This window comes from Mesoplodon densirostris, chromosome X (assembly GCF_025265405.1).
Source record: "Mesoplodon densirostris isolate mMesDen1 chromosome X, mMesDen1 primary haplotype, whole genome shotgun sequence".
Lineage (NCBI taxonomy): Eukaryota > Metazoa > Chordata > Mammalia > Artiodactyla > Ziphiidae > Mesoplodon > Mesoplodon densirostris.
Window position 1 is genome coordinate 34,866,614 of NC_082681.1, and position 20,327 is coordinate 34,886,940.

Here is a 20,327-nt window from a genome sequence, read left to right on the forward strand (position 1 = left end):
GCTCGCGGGCCCAGCCGCTCCGCGGCATGTGGGATCCTCCGGGATCGGGGCACGAACCCGCGTCCCCCGCATCGGCAGGCGGACTCCCAACCACTGCGCCACCATGGAAGCCCTACTACACGTTTTTATATAAAGGACTTGAGCATCCATGGATATTGGTATCCATAGGAGTCCTGGAACCAATTCTCTGCAGATACCAAGGGATGACTGTATGTATACCTAATTTAATCACTTTCCCTTATTTCTGGTTTTTGGTTTTTTTTCTTTACTCACCCTTCCCCACGCCTCTGCTGATAAATAATGTGGCTCTAGTAATGGACGGAGCTGCTACAGTAACATGACTCTAACAACAGACTGGGAAGAAACAGCAGGATAGGAACACAGAACTGAGTCACTTAGCAACCTGAAGTCACTCAGAGGAACAATGGAATCACTTATGCCACAGTTGATTTTCCCAAAAGGATACTATACCCTGACCCAAAGAGACAGTTCAAAGTTTGTGGTACTACTTCCCAAACTGAGTAATCAGATTCACTAGAAATGTTTTCAAACCATGCCTAATATCCTTGCAAATCAGTCTCCCTGTCTGGTGGACAGCAGCTATACAGCAACAACTGTAAACTGGATCAGACCGAGAATGCAGCAAATATCAGCCCCAGGGATTCCTTTCAGTGCTACATACAATAATTTAAAGTAAGAAGTTCTGCCTCCCAAATCCCTGATCATCATCTCACCCTTTGGGAAAAACAAAAACTAAGCAAAAGATAAAAACAGTGAAACTTACTTTCCAAATTCATGTATGTCTCTTCAGGGAGTTAAGAGGCATTTAGAAAAAAAGGGTTGATTATACCCCTCAAGATGCCCCCCACACCCCAACTACATACCAGGCACTGAAAGAATAAGAAGCTGCTCAGCTTCATCAAACAGCACATGCTATTGATGTATTGCACTGCTAGGTATCCTAAATCTAATATAAAAAGCCATAAGAAGTAGCTTTTTCAAGTTCCCCTGAAACCCTAGGAGCAGCACATTCTGAGCCCACGAGCAATCTGACACTTGGATGGGCCCTTAGGTTTATCCATGGCATTATGCAGTGTCATCATTATTACATCTTAGAATAATAAATACTGGATATAAAATAGCAAGTATGGTGGGTTATTTTTTTAATAACTATTGGTTAATGAGATTTTAAATTATACAAACAATACAGGCTCATGATTTTTAAAAAAGTCAAGTCATAAAAAAAACTTATAATGTTCTAGAAAAATTCTAATGGCCGGCTCTTTCCCATTCTTTAGGACTCAGCTTCAGTATGATCTCCTCAGAGACGCCTTCCTTTTCTAAAGCGGCCATTCCTATTCCTATTGTTCATTCTCTCAGGTCCCATCTTTTCCTTTTTTGGGGGGTCTTTAGTAGAAATTACAATGTATGATTATTTTATTTATTTAGCATATCTCATAAAACCTAAAATGCCATTAATTATTATAAGGTCTATTATTTCATGAATTGATATAGTGCTTTCTTATCATGTGACTTTTAAAATGCCCCCTCTGTAATGTAAACTTCATGGGGGCAGTGACTATGTCTTTTTTGTTGTCGGATTTTCAGTGTCTGGCACAATGCCAGGCTCGCTAAGTGTTTACTGAATGAATGAATCAGATCATGTTAATCATACTGCTCTGAATCTTCCCACATCAGTATGTAAAAAAGGGTCTGTTTTCTTTTTTAACAGTTTTATATTATTCCATTGTATTTATTTAATAACTCCTTTTTGGATGACTATTAACAGTATTTCCAATTTTCCTATTAAAAAATGTTCACTGAACATCTGGTACGTATAACTTTTGGGTAACTGTAATCTCTTTAAGATAAATTCTTAGGAGTGCAATTGTTAGGTCAAACATATATGTATTTTTAATTTGGGTACATTGCCAAATATAAGATTTTGTTTCTGAAAGAACACACAGCATAGAGGAGATGTTCTAGAAAGAGTTATGATTTGAGTGACCTATTTGGAAGAACACACTTCCCCCTTTATAATTTTATTTTTTTTGCCTATACATGGGTCCCGAGTGGCAATTATTTCTCTACATTTCTTAGAGACACGCTCCAAGATGTTCTAAGTTTCACCAACCTCTCTGCTTTGGAAGAGACCAAACAACTCTCATCCCCTTCAATCTATCCTGTACACCATCACCAGGTTAATTTACCATAAACACTCTTTCAACTTGTTGGAAAACCTGCATTGGTCTGGGAATACATGCAATTACAAACCTTAAAACTCCCTCAAGGCCCAAATCAAGTCTTACTTCTTTGGGAAAGACTCTTTGTTTTTAATGAGCTTACTCTGAAAACTTTTTTTTTTTATCATGTGAGATAACACTAAGTTGACTATTTTTGATTCTGATGAATTATTTAGCTTTTCATATATATAAGTATTGTCTAAATAATTTTAAGAACTGAGAGCTGCGTTCTTCAATAAAGTAGTCACAAGTGATTATATTTAAATTATATTAATTTATTTTAAGTTAGCCAATTATTGGCTGATCATTAAACTGACCAAACAAGACACTTCAGTGGCTACACGTGACAAAGAATACAGACTTTACAGGATTAGTTCAGAAATACCACTAAACAAACAACAAACAGCAACAAGAACAAACCCTCGGGAGGAGAGAGAATCTGATTTCCAGAGTTTCCATGTTACTTAAAATGTCCAGTTTTCAACAACAAAAAAATTGTGAGACATGCAGAAAAACAAGAAAGTACTACCCATACACAGGAAAAATACAATAGATACCACCCCTTAGGAAGCCCAGGCATTGGACTTACTAGACAAAGGCTTTAAATGAGCTTTTAAATATGGTCAAAGAAGTAAATGAAATGACTAAAGAACTAAAGGTAAGTATGAAAACAATGACTTACCAAATAGAGAACATTAATAAGGAGATAGAAATTATCAAAAAAAAGAATTAAGTAGAAATTCTAGAGTTGAAAAGTATAATAACTGGAGTGAAAATTTTACTAGAAGGACTCAACAGCAAATCTGAGCAATCAGAAGAAAGAATCCATGAATTTTAAAACGGATTGATAGAGATTATGCAACATGAAGAACAGAAAGGAAAAAATGAAGAAAAATGAATTCAGCCTCAGAGACCTGTGGCACAACAACAAATACACTAAGATACACACAGTGGGACTTCCAGAAGGAGAAGAGAGAAACAAGGGGGAAGAATGAATGTTTGAAGAAAGAATAGCCCCAAATATCCCAAAATTGATGGAAAAAAACATTAATCTATAAATCCAAGAAGCTGAAACTCCAAGTAGAATAAATTAAATACAATTAAAAAATAAATCCCGTTACAAAGCCACATTTCAAGTGTTCAATAGCCACATGTGGCTAATGGCTACCATATTGGACATTGCAGATATAGAAAATTTCAATAATTGCTGAAAGTTCTGTTGGACAACACTGACCTAGAATACAAGGCCAGCGTCTTTTATGTAGATTTTTGGTCCTTCCTAGCTCCCAGTTCCTGAATCCCTTTAACTCCTTATTTAAAGCTACTCTTCCCACTCTCTCCCGAGATGTCTATACACTTACGCTTATTTATAGAATAAATCATAATCCTGTAAATTGGGAGGGATTTTAGGAGCTCTAACCAGGGTCACAAGACTCAGTATTATGTTACTCTTACTCATAATCCCACCCTTGTTCTGCACTCCAGTTCTGATGATGGGATTTTTTTTTAAACATCCTTATTGGAGTATAATTGCTTTACAGTGGTGTGTTAGTTTCTGCTTTATAACAAAGTGAATCAGCTATACATATACATATATCCCCATATCTCCTCCCTCTTGCATCTCCCTCCCACCCTCCCTATCCCACCCCGCTAGGTGCTCACAAAGCACCGAGCTGATCTCCCTGTGCTATGCAGCTGCCTCCTACTAGCTAGCTATTTTACATTTGGTAGAATATATAAGTACACGCCACTCTCTCACTTCCTCCCAGCTTACCCTCCCCCTTCCCTGTGTCCTTAAGTCCATTCTCTAGGTCTGTGTCTTTATTCCTGTCCTGCCCCTAGGTTCTTCAGAATCATTTTTTATAGATTCCACATATATGTGTTAGCATATGGTATTTGTTTTTCTCTTTCTGACTTACATCACTCCATACGACAGTCTCTAGGTCCATCCACCTCACTACAAATAACTCAATTTCATTTCTTTTTATGGCTGAGTAATATTCCATTGTATATATGTGCCACATCTTCTTTATCCATTCATCCGATGATGGACACCTAGGTTGCTTCCATGTTCTGGCTATTGTAAATAGTGCTGCAATGAACATTGTGGTACATGACTCTTTTGGAATTATGGTTTTCTCAGGGTATGTGCCCAGTAGTGGGATTGCTGGGTCATATGATAGTTCTATTTGTAGTTTTTTAAGGAACCTCCACTTTTTCAGAGGTCTTCCCTTCAGGCTACTAGAGTCTACTTTGCCTATAGTCTGGCAGAAATGGAAGCAGGTGAGCAGACGAGCCTCTCAGGCTGGTGAGTGCTGGTCGGCTCAGATCCTCTGTGTGGGAATCTCTCCGCTTTGCCCTCTGCACCCCTGTTGCTGCGCTCTCCTCCATGGCTCCGAAGCTTCCCCGCCCCACCACCACTACCTCCCCATCTCCGCCCGTGAAGGGGCTTCCTAGTGTGTGGAAACATTTCCTCCTTCACAGCTCCCTCCCACTGGTGCAGGTCCCGTCCCTATTCTTTTGTGTCTGTTTTTTTCTTTTTTCTTTTGCTCTACCCAGGTACGTGGGGAGTTTCTTGCCTTTTGGGAAGTCTGAAGTCTTCTGCCGGTGTTCGGTAGGTGTTCTGTAGGAGTTGCTCCACATGTAGATGTATTTCTGATGTATTTGTGGGGAGGAAGGTGATCACGTCTTACTCATTCACCACCTTGAAGGTCTCCCCTGATGATGGGATTTCTAACTTGTTTTTATGACAAAGTGGCCACCTTTAGTCCTTGTAGTTGGATTCCTTATCTGTACTTTTTCCCTGTGTTAGAGTACAGTTCCCTGTCTTATAACCAGCCTAGGGCCATCGTTCTAAGACTGAAGTCCTGCTTTGCCCTTGCCAGTTTCTTTCCCAGGGACTAAAGACCTTCAAAATGAAAGCTCAAAACTGGAGCTTCTACTACCTGATCACAACTTTAGTGAACACTAATAAGGGAACGGTCCCCCTAAATGCCAGATACAGTCTAGCTGTTTTAATTCTGTGTACAATCCTGAATTGTTGATTATATATATATATATATTACTTCTACCTTAGAGGTAAGAAAATCAAAGGTCAGAGAGATTATATAATGTGTCTAAAATCATCTAGCAAATAAGTAAGAGACCTGGAGTTTTAACCACATTCACCTGGCTTCAGAATTCATGTCTCTTCTACTATTCTATATGCTGACTATCAAGGACCAGCTCTTTTTTTTTTTTTTTTGGCGGTACGTGGGCCTCTCACTGTTGTGGCCTCTCCCGTGTGGAGCACAGGCTCCAGACGCGCAGGCTCAGCGGCCATGGCTCACGGGCCCAGCCCCTCCGCAGCATGTGGGATCTTCCCGGACTGGGGCACGAACCCATGTCCCCTGCATCGGCAGGCGGACTCTCAACCACTGCGCCACCAGGGAAGCCCAAGGACCAGCTCTTAATAGTATATTCTAAGTGAGTGAATGGGATCATGCAACCAGACATGGTCTGTTACATGGTCACATAGCAGACATCCCTTATTCCAATTCTCTGCCTCAATTGACTTTCTACTGATCCAGGATTGCTTATTGCTGTCCTGGGCTCACTTGATTGCTTCCTGAATGGATTCTTTGATGTTGACTGATGTAGTGAACTACTTGCATGTGATGTTCTCTCCTGATTATCATGATTGATTTGTTGACCTGGACTTCTTTCTAGGACCTACATTTGAGTTTGCCTCACAGAGCCTACTCCAATCCAAGGGAGACATCTAGTTCCCTGGTCCTGACCCCTCTCAGTCCTTTCCATTTTAATGCCATTAAAAAAATCAAGCCTGATCTAAACATGACACTGCTTGACATAGAGCCTAGCACACAGTAGAGCTAAATACACATTTGAAGTGGTTATACAAATAGTGAGTTTTTAATAGGAAGCATTTAAAAATGTGCATGCAAGAAGTCTTAATTGCTCAGTTTCAGGTATGGATGTCCCCTATGTGGTATAAATACCATTGGAACCAAAAGAAAAAAAATCAAGAAGTAACAGTGCCAGGTAAAAGGGAATGCCTTCAGTCAAGCTAAGCACAACCAATAATAAAAACAAGAAGTATTTTTATTATTATTAAAATATTAGTGCTATTAATTTTAAAAGGTGATAATAAGCTACCATTTATTTAGTGGTGAATATATCTCAACAATTATGGTAAATTCTTTACATATATTATTTGATTTAACCTCCCCACATTGAAACGTGGTTTAGTAAGCTATTATTACCTTTTTCAAAATGAAAGTTTAAGTACCTTTAGCAAGGTCAAAGAATAACTTTAGAATTTCTGGAAAAGAGGGCTTTAGGAATGGTAATCAAAGGGAAAAGCAAAGGGACTTGTCTTGAAGTTTTGTTGGCAGAGCAAAGATGGTGGCTTTAATTAGTGGTTAATGGGTATTACGGGCAAAGGAAGGCTGTGTTAAAGGCACTGCCCCTGCTAACCTAGTTAATTGTGTGCTGGGATTTGATTATAGATTGTCTGAATCCAAACTCAGAACTATAGCACCACTCTAGCCTCACTCAAATCTGCATTCCAAACAGGGACTCCAACACTCTAGGAGGTGAGCACTGGGATCTGATTAGGTATTTATCTTTAAGGAACAGATTATTTCAGGAGGAACTTCATCTGGAGTTTCTGTGTTTTAACAAAGCAGTGTGTTTTGTCTTGTTGTGTAAAACAATTGACAAGGACCTTCAGATTTATGTTTGCTGAGATTTTAGGTCATTGCATGCAATGGTTTTTCCTGGCTACCCGCAGGCAGTGAGTGATCTTTGAGGAGGTCTTTCTTGATTCATCCATCAGTGTGACTTCTTATTTCCTGTCCCCTAAGAACATCCAGCTGACTGATAACCTCCACAATGCATGGGATTTCTGTATCTATCAAGAGAGCTCTGCAAAAGGAGAGTGAGATGGTTGCTAAGTTTCTTCCTTGGTAACTGACTAAATCCCCTGTCAATAGTGTTACCTCTCAAGGGAACTATGATCAAAGAGACAAACTGAGATTATGGAAAAGTTCCTAAGGAGGAAAGACATTTGAAGTCCTTCGCTATACTGATTGTCTCATTTTTGTCACTCATCTTGCAGGACCTGGTGTTCTGGGAGAAGTGCAAATGTCCTTAGTAAGCAAGTTACTGTGCAAGGTCTGCCCATTGCTGATTGCTGAACAAGTGACAACACAGAACTCCTCTGGGTTTTGGAACAGTGCTGATATCAGCCTGCCTTTGCGCTATAGTACTCAACCTAAAAAAAGGCACATGATGACTCAGGTCATATATTAATTTTTATTTTTATATTCACTGCTTATCCAAACATAGAAAAAGCAAACGAGCAGACTCCTGCCTCCTGCTGCTTTGCCACTGTTGGAAAGTCCAATCGGTATCTACAAAGAGGTGCTAAAGCTTAAGGAGGAAGCCCAGAGGGTTCAAAGTTAGATTGACAGCAGGCAATCAATCTGCTAATACATCATTCAAAATCCCTTCCTGAAATGTCTGTGGTCCTTAGTGATTCACAATAACAGAAAGCCACCGTCCCCCTTCAGCAGCTGTTCCTGTTGGGTGAAAGCTAGATGGCCACAAATCTGCTGTCAAGGAGTGCTTTCACTCAAATAGAGGGGTTTGTATTTCCCTGGCAGCTTCTCAGTAGTATTCACTTTCAAAATAAATGTCTAGCCTTTCAGGTCATCAAGCGTCCAGTTGAGCAAATTTAAGTCGTTTATTGAAGGGTACCATGATGACCTGAAAGACCTAGTCATTCTCAAGTAGGAATGTCTAGATCCAAAGGAAGATTATGTAAACTGAATGGCAAATACAGAACAACAGGACTGCCAGAGAAAAGAAAATACAGCAAACCCTTCTCCTCCCCCATGCTTGACACCACTTCAGGCCTCCTTTCCACATGAAAAGGACTTGCGCTGGCTGGGAAGCAGGGCTTTTTACGCCATAGTGTTGCCTCTGCTTCCCTCTTTTCCTCAAAGCTGAAGTTTATGGGTGCTTCTATTAGGCCCAGGTATGTCCCAGCTCCTGACTGAGATAGACAGTTTATCTGTAATCTCAACCATAACAGTTAGTGGGACTTAAAAGTAAGCTGGGCTTCCCAGGTGGCACAGTGGTTGAGAGGCCACCTGCCGATGCAGGGGACACGGGTTCGTGCCCTGGTCTGGGAGGATCCCACATGCCGTGGAGCGGCTAGGGCCGTGAGCCATGGCCGCTGAGCCTGCACGTCCAGAGCCTGTGCTCCGCAACGGGAGAGGCCACAGCAGTGAGAGGCCCACGTACCACAAAAACAAAACAAAACAAAAAACTAAACTACCAGCCCCAGGCTAGATTCCAGTCACAAGTTAGGAGTCCCTAAATTGCTTCCCAGTTCAACATGGCTGACAGATATATAGGTGATTTTGTGCCTAAAGACAGAGAGGTGCCTGGTTTGCCCCCAAATTGCATCTTTCCCTTGCCACTGTCATCCCAGACTGAGTCCATAGTTCTTACTTTGGTCCTTAAAGTTTAAGAGCTTGGGATCTAGAATCAGATTTCATGGTTCATATCCTAACTAGCACTGAAATGCTATGAGACTGTACAAATAACTCAATTTGTTTGAACTTCAATTTTCAAAACTGTAAAGTTAGGAAAATAATCATACATGCTGCATAGGATCATTGGGAAGATTAAATGAGATGATACATTTAACACACTTAACTGGGTCTCAACATGACAAGGACATGCTAAATGTTACTGTTACCCATTGTTACTATTCATAATCGCTCAACTAACCTGCTTGCTGTCCTGATCCCCTTAGGGGTCAAGAGCTTTCCTAGAACTTCTCACCCAGCCATGTGACTGCATGGGGAGTTGTAAGGAAGAAGGTAGATAATGGTATAGTTTTCCCTAGTCAACTATAGTCTCTCCTTATGCACAGATCTCCCAGAGCATGACTACCACCCACCTACCTATCTTCTATACATCCTACTTGGTTTTTGATTGACTGGATTCTCTCCACCTGATTGAAACATCGAAACCATCTTTAGCCTGTGCTGTGACCTGCTATGCCATGCCTTTATCCTGTACCCGATACTCTCAGCCCCATCGACCTTGACTGGACACTTACATACACCCACTCACATATGCCCTGGAACAAGATCTCAACCCCCTCCTCTCAATACCTCTTTAATACTGCCTCTAGTAATCCTGAGTCATGCCAATGAATGGTAGGCCAGTAGCCACCACTGGGGTTTCCTTTTCTTTTTCTTGAGTCAGCAGGTATAAGAAAGGGGAGGTTAATAAGGCTGACCTTTCACAGAGGCACCAACTTGGTAAATATCAGAAGCATTAAAAAAATACCCTGCTCTTTCCCTATCCTGAAAAAATGTTCCCCATCTACAGGCTGATCCCAGAAATTCCACAGCTAAAACTGTCCCTAATTTAAGAACATGATCCTTGGTTCAGGCAAAAGCATGTGGAAGAGCTAACATCAATCTACCATTCATCACATTTTCAGCCCTTTTGGTCTCTTTCAATTCTCTCTTTATCTGATGGGCCAACCTATAAACTCAAGCCTGTCCCACTTCCTGAGCCAATCCCAGTAGAGTCAAGATTCTTATTATCAACATCTACCTGCTCCTACCCTAGTCCCACAGAGCATAAGAAAGACGAAATGGTCATCTTCTCAACAGCACATACTCTTTCCAAGCCACCAGGCTATCATTTCATATGTATAGGAAGTTCTGAATGTGATCTGTTAGTTTACTGACGTTTTTCAACTGGAAGGGATTTGAGAATATAAAACATGGAAGTTTGAGTAGGCTGATGCCACCAACACAGATTCACAGAACCAAGAAATAAGTATGCACAATTCCATGCAGATGTGCATGCTTGCAAGCATATGCACCCTGTCATACTGAAAGTGATAGACTAATAGACATGGTATGTGCAAATGAAAGGGCAGGAAGATGAAGCAGGAAGAACCAAGGTGAGATGAGGCAGAACTAACAAGAGAAAATTTTAAATGAAAAATAAAGGCAATGAAATCAGGTGAACAGGGATTCATATAAAGAGAAATGATAATATCACAGAGCAGAGGAATTAGAACAAGTCCACAAGTTCACACAAACATGTCTATAAAGAAATAAATTAAAGCTTCACATTAATACATTAATGTTTTGGATATTAAGACATGTTAGATTAAAAGAGTGAGTTCTGGGCTTCCCTGGTGGCACAGTGGTTGAGAGTCCGCCTGCCGACGCAGGGGACATGGGTTCATGCCCCGGTCCGGGAAGATCCCACATGCTGCGGAGGGGCTGGGCCCGTGAGCCATGGCCGCTGAGCCTGTGCGTCCGGAGCCTGTGCTCTGCAATGGGAGAGGCCACAACAGTGAGAGGCCTGCGTACTGCAAAAAAAATGTGAGTTCTTCTCAATGTTGACAAATGCCACTGACACTGTAACAATCTAGCCCAATATAATATCCCTAGTTCTAGATGGGTAGGTCCATGGGGTGTAGTAAGAAGAGTTTCTTACTAAAAAATGTGTTACTCAACCAAATCTAATGATCACAGAATTCTTTATTCAACGTTTTTGAAAATAATCACTCACATGATGCAAAAATTAAGTTTAAAAGTGTAGAAATTGAAAAGTCTCCCTCCCATACATTTTTTCATCTCTACCCAATTTCCAACCCCACTTCCAAACAGGTAAATACTCTTTTGAGTTTCCTGTATAGCTGTCTGGTAGTTTTTAGGCATAAAAATAAGGAGTCTTATTGCTCTCTCCTTTTTATTAAAATGGCAGCACACTGAACACAATTTTCTGCATCTTGTTTTTCCTCCTCATTTAATTGTATTATCTTGGAAATCTTCATTGGTAAATAGAGCTTCATCATTCTTTTTTTTTACATTTACATAACAGTCCATTGTATGGATATATCATAATTTATCTAGTCTGCCCCTAATGGTAGATATTTACCTTGCTTTTGGTATTATAAACAATGCTGCGATTAGTAAACAGGTACATATATCAACACATATTTCACTTTGCACATTGTGAGAGTCAATAGTAGTCTGTAGACTACTTTCTTAGAAGTGAATGCATTTGAATATTGCAAGGTATCACCCAACTGGACTCCGTACGGATTGTGCAATTTGCACTCACATCAGCAATATGTGAGAGTAGCTATTTCCCCATGCCAGAGCCTCACTAGCCTTTGGATTTATTTCAATCTAAAAGGTGATAATGGCATCTCAATATAACTTGAATTAGCAGGTCTCTTATGAGTGTATATGATTAAATTAAATGGAAATAAGGGCCATATGTATCTATTTTTCTGCAAACTATCTGTTCATATCCTTTGTCTACTTCTCTGTTAGCTTTTTCTTATTCACTGGAAGATGTTTGTATATTGGGGTGATTAACCCTTTGTATATGAGTTGTCTCATGCCATCTGGTATGCACTGGGCTATCCATTTCTTACTTCAAGGCTTTTATTACCAACTCTTGCTTTTGTGTATATACTTGCTCAAACTACAAATATTTACTTGTGAGTTTTTCATCTACTTATTTCTAAGGGAAACTTTGCTTCTACATATGCCCAAAAGGAGATGTCTATTGCTGCATGATGGTGCAGTTCTGTGTTTAGTCTCTGCACACCAAATGTTCCTCTGCCACTGTGGTGATGGTGGTGTATTATAAGCAACTTTTAGTGAGAAAAGGTCACTTTCCCTTAGTATATGAGCCAAAAATGGAACCCCTTCTTTACACAGCAACACCTGAGAATTATGACATTTCCTGTGGCACAATATTAAAAACCCACCTGCTATATTTTTTCTTTTTTAATAATATTTTTAAATTTTATTTATTTATTTATATTTTTTGGGCTGCGTTGGGTCTTCATTGCTGTGCATGGGCTTTCTCTAGTTGCGGCGAGCGGGGCTACTCTTTGTTGCGGTGCATGGGCTTCTCACTGTGGTGGCTTCTCTTGCTGCAGAGCACAGGCTCTAGGCGCACAGGCTCCAGTAGTTGTGGCTCGCGGGCCCTAGAGTGCAGGCTCAGTTGTAGCACACAGGCTTAGTTGCTCTGCAGCATGTGGGATCTTCCCTGACCAGGGCTCAAACCCATGTCCCCTGCATTGGCAGGTGGATTCTTAACCACTGCACTACCAGGGAAGCCCCCCACCTGCTATATTATCAATGATAGCAGTTGAATATTTTGTACATGACATCAGAGATAGTGTTACCAGATAAAATTCAGGATAATCAGTTAAGTTTAAATTTCAGATAAACAGTGAATTTTTAAAGTATGTATACCCCAAATATTACATGGCATAAACGTACACTAAAACATTTTCTTTTTTATCTGAAATTCAAATTAAACTGGGCCTCCTATATTTTTATTTGCTAAATCTGACAACACTGATTTTCTTTTTTTCTGAGACCAGGATCCCAAGACTATGGTTTGCTGATTTTGAAACATGTACATTGGCTGACAATATATGGAATTTTGAAACATTATTATAAAAAACTCTAGGATGGATAAAAATATTCTTAAGATCATCAAATTCAGCCACACATTTGATGTGTGAATGCAATCTACAATATCCTCCACAAGCAGTCATCCATCTTTTAACTGGATACTTTCAGTTGTAGGAAATTGTCACTACCTAAAAGACAACTCATTTGATGCCTGCATTGATCATTTAGTAAACCATTTCTCAAATAAAGCAAATACTCCTTTCTTGACATTTTTTTTTCCATTCATCCCAGTCTTAGTGGTCACTGAAAACAAGTTAAATCCCTCTTCCATATATATGTCAACCCTTCAAATATCTGAAGACAGTAGACCACTCTTAAGATTCTTTTTTCTCTTTGATAAATATTTTCAGTTCCTTCAACTATCTTTTATAAAAAATTGTTTCAAGTCATCTTATGCACTACCAAATATTGATTTTTTGTACCTTCTATGTACCAGGCACCGTACTAAGTGAAATGACACTATAATGAACAGCATAAAATTCCTCAACTCTCAGGATACTCTTAGTCTAATGCAAGAAAATGACAAACATTTACAAAGCTCTTTGACAAGTGCTATAATAAAATTATGAATAGCAGTTTTTGAGAACATGGAGGAGGACTGTCCAAATCTACCTGGAAAAGAAAGGGGAGAATGGGTGACAGGGGGAAGATTCACAGAAGGCTTAGCATGTGATGTGTGATCAGTCTTGAAAGTTACACAGGAATTTTCCATTTGAACAAGGATACAGGAAGCAGAAATTGCTAAATTAAATCTGTATTTTAACATCTTTATCCTATAGGAACTCTGCTACATTAGACAATGAGTTGATCAGTTACTTCTTGAAGCACTAGCTTCCTATTAAACTGCACTCTGCTCTCACTATTCCTTTTACCTTTCAGGGACTCCTTCTGGGCCTGCCTCTTCCCCTTCAGTGTTGTTCTTCTCCAGGGTTCTGTTCTCTGTACACTGCTTTTCTTATTCTCTATTTATTTTTAGCAATTCCATTTACTTTTGTGGTTTTCATTACCATGTTAAATGTTGGTGATTTCCAAACATATATTTCTATCCTGGACCTCTCCCCTGGGGTTCACACATCTGTGTGTGATCCACAAGCACCTCAAACTCAACATGTCCAAACCAGAGTCCTCCTTCCATGTTCGTCACTTAGATGGAACTAGCTTTATCCACACAATCACCTATATTAGAAACCTGGGGGGGTATTTCTGACTTCTTTGCCTTGTTCCATACATACAATCACCAAATCCTCAAATCTCTCTTAAACCACTACCTTAGTTCAGGTTCTCATTATTTACATCTTTGACACATAATAACGCCTGACTCTAGTCGTTTTCTTTTAATCACTCATCAACTCTAATCACACCTACCAAAATGATCTATAGCAAATACTAATAGGGCAATTGGCTTCCGGCACCAACAGCTTGAGCAATTCCACTGATCCAGTCCTTAGTGAAATTGGTGAAAACTAAAAACAAAACAAAACAAACATTTTAAAGCCTCTGGAAATGGTCCTAAGGGGTAAAATAGCAATAATCTTGATGAATAATCTTGATGAATAATCTATTCAAGAACATCTATGAAAATTCAGTAAGAAAGGCAAGAGACTGTGATATTTGAACCAAGATCACACCTTCCCTCTCCATCAGCTCAGCAAGGCAAAGACTCCACTCCAGACTGTTTTCAGCCAAGAATACAGGACTCCCTCTCTACCCAATATCCTGACAGAAGGCTTTCCTCCTAGGGGGAACAGGATAGCAGTGATTTTCATCCTACTCTCAGCTACCTGATATTGAGGCTAATTCCCAGGCAAGTGTGGCTAAGAGACTGGGGCTCCCTTCTGCCTAACCCCCACTTGTGGAACAGAGGCCCTACCTTGGGTATAGAATACTGAGATACTGAGGTGCTGATCAATCTTGCCCTGACTTGTGATATGGTAGTTCCATGCTAGGACAGGTAAAGTGAAGATACCTAAGTCTGCTGCCCACCCACTCCACTGAGCAGGGTTGTCACTCAGAAAGAAGCTTGCCATTGTCCCCAACCCTCACTCCAGAACACTGACTCAGAGGTTTAACTTGGGGGAAGAAACAAACCATAAAACAGATAAATCCTAATCTCTTTCCAAAGGAGCTAACTTCATTTGCAAGAGAGAATGAAAATTTAAGCCTAAAAGCACTTTCAAAAACAAAGGAGTTTGTGGTGAAAGGCAACTGGGAAGAGACTGAAGATACAGACTAAACTGTAGGCCAGCTAGTTTGCTGGAGAGAACCAAAGAATAAAAGAGCTAGGGAGAGCCCTCCCAGGGTCAGAACAAAAATCACACACCAACTTCAGAAATTAATATTTCAAAAGAGCCAGAGTTTGATGGGGTTAGTTTGCAGAGTGATTTATGCCCCACAGCATTATTGAAAACAACAGAACAATAGGCTTCAATTAGAGGAGTTTAACAGCTGAATTTGGCCAGGGAAAGAGTAAGAGAAATCTACTGACATTGCAGAGTGATTGTGGGCATACCCAAAGCTATGCCTCCCTCAGCAACATCAGAAGTTGAATTCTGTGGGGTAAGGGAGAACAGCCTTCACTAAAATAACCCAGTTAGTCACTAAATAAAGAAATTGTAAAAATAACAAGCCCCAGGGTGGGGGCAGTACCCAGAGTTGCTGCAATATAAAATGTCCAGTTTCCAACAAAAAATTGCAAGGTATGCATGAAATAGGAAAGTATAATCCATACACCAAAATAAAAATAGGCAGCACAAATTGCCTGTGAGAGACCAGATACAAAAGTTATCAGAAAAAGTCATTGAAGTAACCATTTAGTTCACAGAACTAAAGGAAACCATGATTAAGCAATAAAAGGAAGGTATGGTTACAATGTTGTATCAAATCCAGAATGTCAACAAAGAGAAAGAAATTATAAAAAGAATCAAATGGAAATTATAGGGTTGAAAAATATAGGTCTGAAATTTAAAAAATTCACTAGATGAGATCAGCAGTAGATTAGAACTGGCACACACAAAATGAATAAATGATCTTGAGGACAAAAATTATGCAAGCCAAAGAACAGAGAAAAAAGAATGAAGAAAAATAGAGTTTCAGAGAAATGTGAGACACCATATAATGCACCAACATACACATAAAGGGAGCACCAGAAAGAAAGGAGAGAGATAAAGTAGCAGAAAAATATATTCAAGGAAGTATGGCTGAAAACTTCCCAAATTTATTGAAAAACATTAACCTACACATTGAGGTAGCACACACAAAAAAACCACAAACAAACAAACAAACAAACAAACCCTCCAAGGATGATAAACACAAAGAGATTCACAAACAGAAATGCTGTTTCAGTAAAAATGCTGAAAGTCAAAGACAAGGAGAAAGTCTTCAAAGCAGCAAGAGAAAAATGAATCATTACTTACAAGGGAGTCCCAATAAGATTAAAAGTTGAATTCTCAGCAGAAACAATTGAGTTTAGGAGGGAGTGGAATAATATAGTCAAAGTGCTCAAAGGAAAAACACTGTCAACCAAGAATCCTCTATCCAGAAAAGCTATCTTTAAAATATGAAGGCAGCTAATGCAGTGCTGAGAAGAAAATTTATATTTGTAAATACCTATAAGAAGAAAGAAATCAATACCTAACACTTCACCTAAAGACACTGGGAAAAGAAGAGCAGACTAAACCTAAAGCAAGCAGAAGGAAGGAAATAATAAAGATTGAGCAGAAACTAATGAAATACAGAATGGAAAGTAGAGAAAATGAATAAAACCAAAAGCTAGTTCTTTGCAAAGATCAACAAAATTGACAAATCTTTAGCTAGATTGACCAAGAAAAAAAAGATAAAATTCAAATTAATAGAATCAAAAATGAAAGAGGGGATATTACTACAGACCTAACTAAATAGAAAGGCTTATAAATAAATACAATGAATAACTGTATGCCAACAAATTACATAATTCACCTGAAATGGACAAATTCCTAGAAAGATACAAACTGCTAAAACTGATTCAAGAAGAAATAGGAAATCTGAATAATACAGTTAAAACACATGAAGAGACTGAATTAGTAATAAAAAAGCAACTTACAAAGAAAAACCCAGACCCAGACGGCTTCATCACTGAATTCTACCAAATATTTAAAGAAGAATACCAATTCTTCACAAACTCTTCTAAATAACAGAAGAGGAGGGAAGATTTCTCAACTCATCACAAGAAAAAATGCTACAAACCAATATTTTTTATGTATGTGGATGTAAAAGTCCTCAACAAAATACTAGGAAACCAAATCCAGAAACATATAAAAAGAATTTTATACCATGACTAAGTGGGATGTATCCCCGAAATGCTAAACTGGTCCAACAACTGAAAATCAATTAATATATCAACAGAATTAAAATGAAAGTCACATAATCATCTTAATAGATGCAGAAAAAGCATTTGACAAAATCCAACACCATTACATGATAAAAACAAACTGAGAAATGGAGTGGAACTTCCTCAACCTGATAAAGGGCATCTAAAAAACCACACAGATAACTTCATGCTTAATAGTGAAAAATTAGATGCTTTCCTTCTAAGATCAGGCACAAGAATGTATGTTCTTCCCACTTCTATTTAATACTGTACTGGAGATTTTAGCCAGGACAATTAAGCTAGAAAAGGAAAAAGGCATGCATACTGGAAAGGAAGAAGTAAATCTATTTCTATTTGCAGATGACATGATCTTATATATAGAAAACTCTAAGAAATCTACTTAAAAACTATTAGAATAAAGAAGTCCAAGAGTTGCAGGATACAAGATCAATATACAAAAATCAGTTGTATTTCTATGAACTTTTAATGAACAGTCCAAAAATGAAATTAAGAAAACACTTCCATTTACAATAGCATCAAAAAGAATCAAATCCTTAGGAATAAATTCAACAAAAAAGTGAAACAGATATACTCTGATGACTACAAAACATTGCTGAAAGAAATTAGAGAACAACTCAATAAGAGAAAATGTCCCATGACTAGAAGAATTAACATTGTTAACACATTATTGACCAGGGGATTTTTGCAGAAACTAATGCCTGTGGCTGTAATACGTCTCCGGTCAAAAATGTGCTAAGGTCGCAATACTCCCAGAATTTATCTACTGATTCAAAGCAACTCCCACCAGAATCTCAGCTTATATCTTGGTAGAAATTGCAAGCTGATTCTGAAATTCATATGGAATTGCAAGGGGCCCAGAATAGCCGAACAATCTTGGTAAAGAAAAACAAAGTGTGAAAAACATACTTCACAATTTCAAAACTTAATGAAAGCAAACATAATAAATAAAGAAAAAGGATGGATGTATAGATCAATGGAATAGAACTGAGAGTCCAGGAATAAACCCATGCATCTCTGGTCAACTTAATTTCAACAAGGGTGGCAGGACCATCCAATAGTCTTTTTTTTTTTTTTTTTTAGTAAAGAAAATACTTTTAGAACTTTAAACATTTTTCGAACTTTTCTAAATCACTATTTTTGTCGGCTGATAAAGTAGGCACTTCAATATAGAAAACGCTCCAGAAGCAAGTGCCTGGGCTGGATGGCACAGCTCACAACTGTGTGGTCCCCGAGCTGTCCCACTGGACGCGGCCGCCTGCTCAGAAGCAGGGCTTGCACTTGCGGCCGGTGTACTGAGTGTCAGGTCGTACCTCCTTGCCCTGCCACCGGCGGTGCTCCTTCTTCTCCAGCACCCACTCTCGGCTCTTCCTCACCACCCCCTGATTTGCCATCCTGTACGGGACCCTGTCTGTGGGGCAGGCAGGGGCCAAGCTACTTTTGGGACTCACAAGAGCCGATCCAAGGAAAGCAGGCCCTAGTCTGGCTGTGAGCCCAGCACGCTTGGTACAGACCAAGTTGGGGCTCCCAGCAACAACAGGTGTCTGAGGTAGGAAAACAAGGCTGCCCCGCTTGTGGCAGCCCTGACAACGATCCTCAAGGGGTGATCTTGGCCTCCAGTCCTGGCTGAGGAGAAAAGGGACCTCCCACAGCTCTATGGGAGAGAGCAATAGTCTTTTTAACAAATGGTGCTGGGACAACTGGATAGCCACATGAAAAATAATGAAATTGCACCCTTACATCACACCATATACAAAAATTAACACACCTTAGAACGATGGCATAAATGTAAGAGCCAAAACTATGAAACATTTAGAAGAAGACATGGTGGTAAAACTTGATGACCTTGAATTTAGCAAAGGATTTTTAGATATGACACCAAAAGTACAAGCATCAAAAGAAAAAATAGGTAGGTTGGACTTCCTCAACCTTAAAAACTTTTGTGCTTCAAAGAATAACATCAAGAAAGTAAAAGGACATAATAGAACAAAATACTTTCAAATCATATATCTGATAAGTCACTGTATCCAGAATATATAAAGAACTCTTAATGTAACTGAGCAGGACCCTATGGGGCCTTCTGGGGAAAAACCCCCCACCACCATGTCCTATGCCTGCCTCTTGTTTGTAGAAAAGCAGTACTCTCCCAGGCCTCCCCCAAGTCACAAAAGCCTGGCTCAAGAATTAATGATTGAAAGGATGTGAACATGTAGTGACAAAAGTAGCAGTTGGGCCAGGAGAACTGGTAACAATTTAAACAGTAAATCAGCCATATGGCAGTCACAGAATGTTTAGTTCTTCCCTGAAGGACGTAGATAATAGTGTCTGATGCACATTCCTGAGTTGTTTTGCAGATACTAAAACTGCCACCAGAGGGAAAAAGCTAACTGCATGATGACTAGACTCTAGGCATAACATACGCTGCTTGATCTTTTTTTTGAATTGTATATATGTTTTTATACAGCAGGTTCTTACTAGTTATCTATTTTATATATATTAGTGTATATATGTCAATCCCAATCTCCCAATTCATCCCACCACCACAACCCCCCACCCCCCACTTTCCCCCTTGGTGTCCATATGTTTGTTCTCTACATCTCTATCTCTATTTCTGCCTTGCACACCAGTTCATCTGTGCCATTTTTCTAGATTCCACATATATGCATTAATGTATGATATTTGTTTCTCTCTTTCTGACTTACTTCACTCTGTATGACAGTCTCTAGGTCCATCCACATCTCTACAAATGACCCAATTTCATTCCTTTTTATGTCTGAGTAATATTCCATTGTATATGTGTGCCACATCTCCTTTATCCATTCAGCTGTCGATGGACACTTAGGTTGCTTCCATGACCTGACTATTGTAAATAGTGCTGCAATGAACATTGGGGTGCATGTGGCTTTTTGAATTATGGTTTTCTCTGGGTATATGCCCAGTAGTGGGATTGCTGGGTCATATGGTAATTCTATTTTTAGTTTTTTAAGGAACCTCCAAAAGCTGGACATAAGCTGTTCCATCTTGCAGAATTCCAGAACTGGCCTCAGGAAATGGGAACAAATCAATCCTGGAGTTAAAGATTAACTGTGCTTAAAACAATCAAGATGACACTGACCAGACCACCACACGACCAGTTTCAAGATGGTTGTCAGAGTTGACTGTGCTGTTCTACAC

General features: G+C 39.4%; 1 long non-coding RNA gene and 1 other non-coding gene across 2 annotated transcripts in view; both read right to left on the reverse strand.

Moving 5' to 3' along the window:
• LOC132482747 (uncharacterized) overlaps positions 1-20,327 on the reverse strand; it is a 178,960-nt gene that overhangs the window by 108,071 nt on the left and 50,562 nt on the right. The window lies entirely within an intron of this gene.
• On the reverse strand, positions 18,692-18,822 carry LOC132482806 (small Cajal body-specific RNA 20). Its single transcript, XR_009530972.1, has one exon. It is a non-coding gene; the product is annotated as a small Cajal body-specific RNA 20 (non-coding RNA).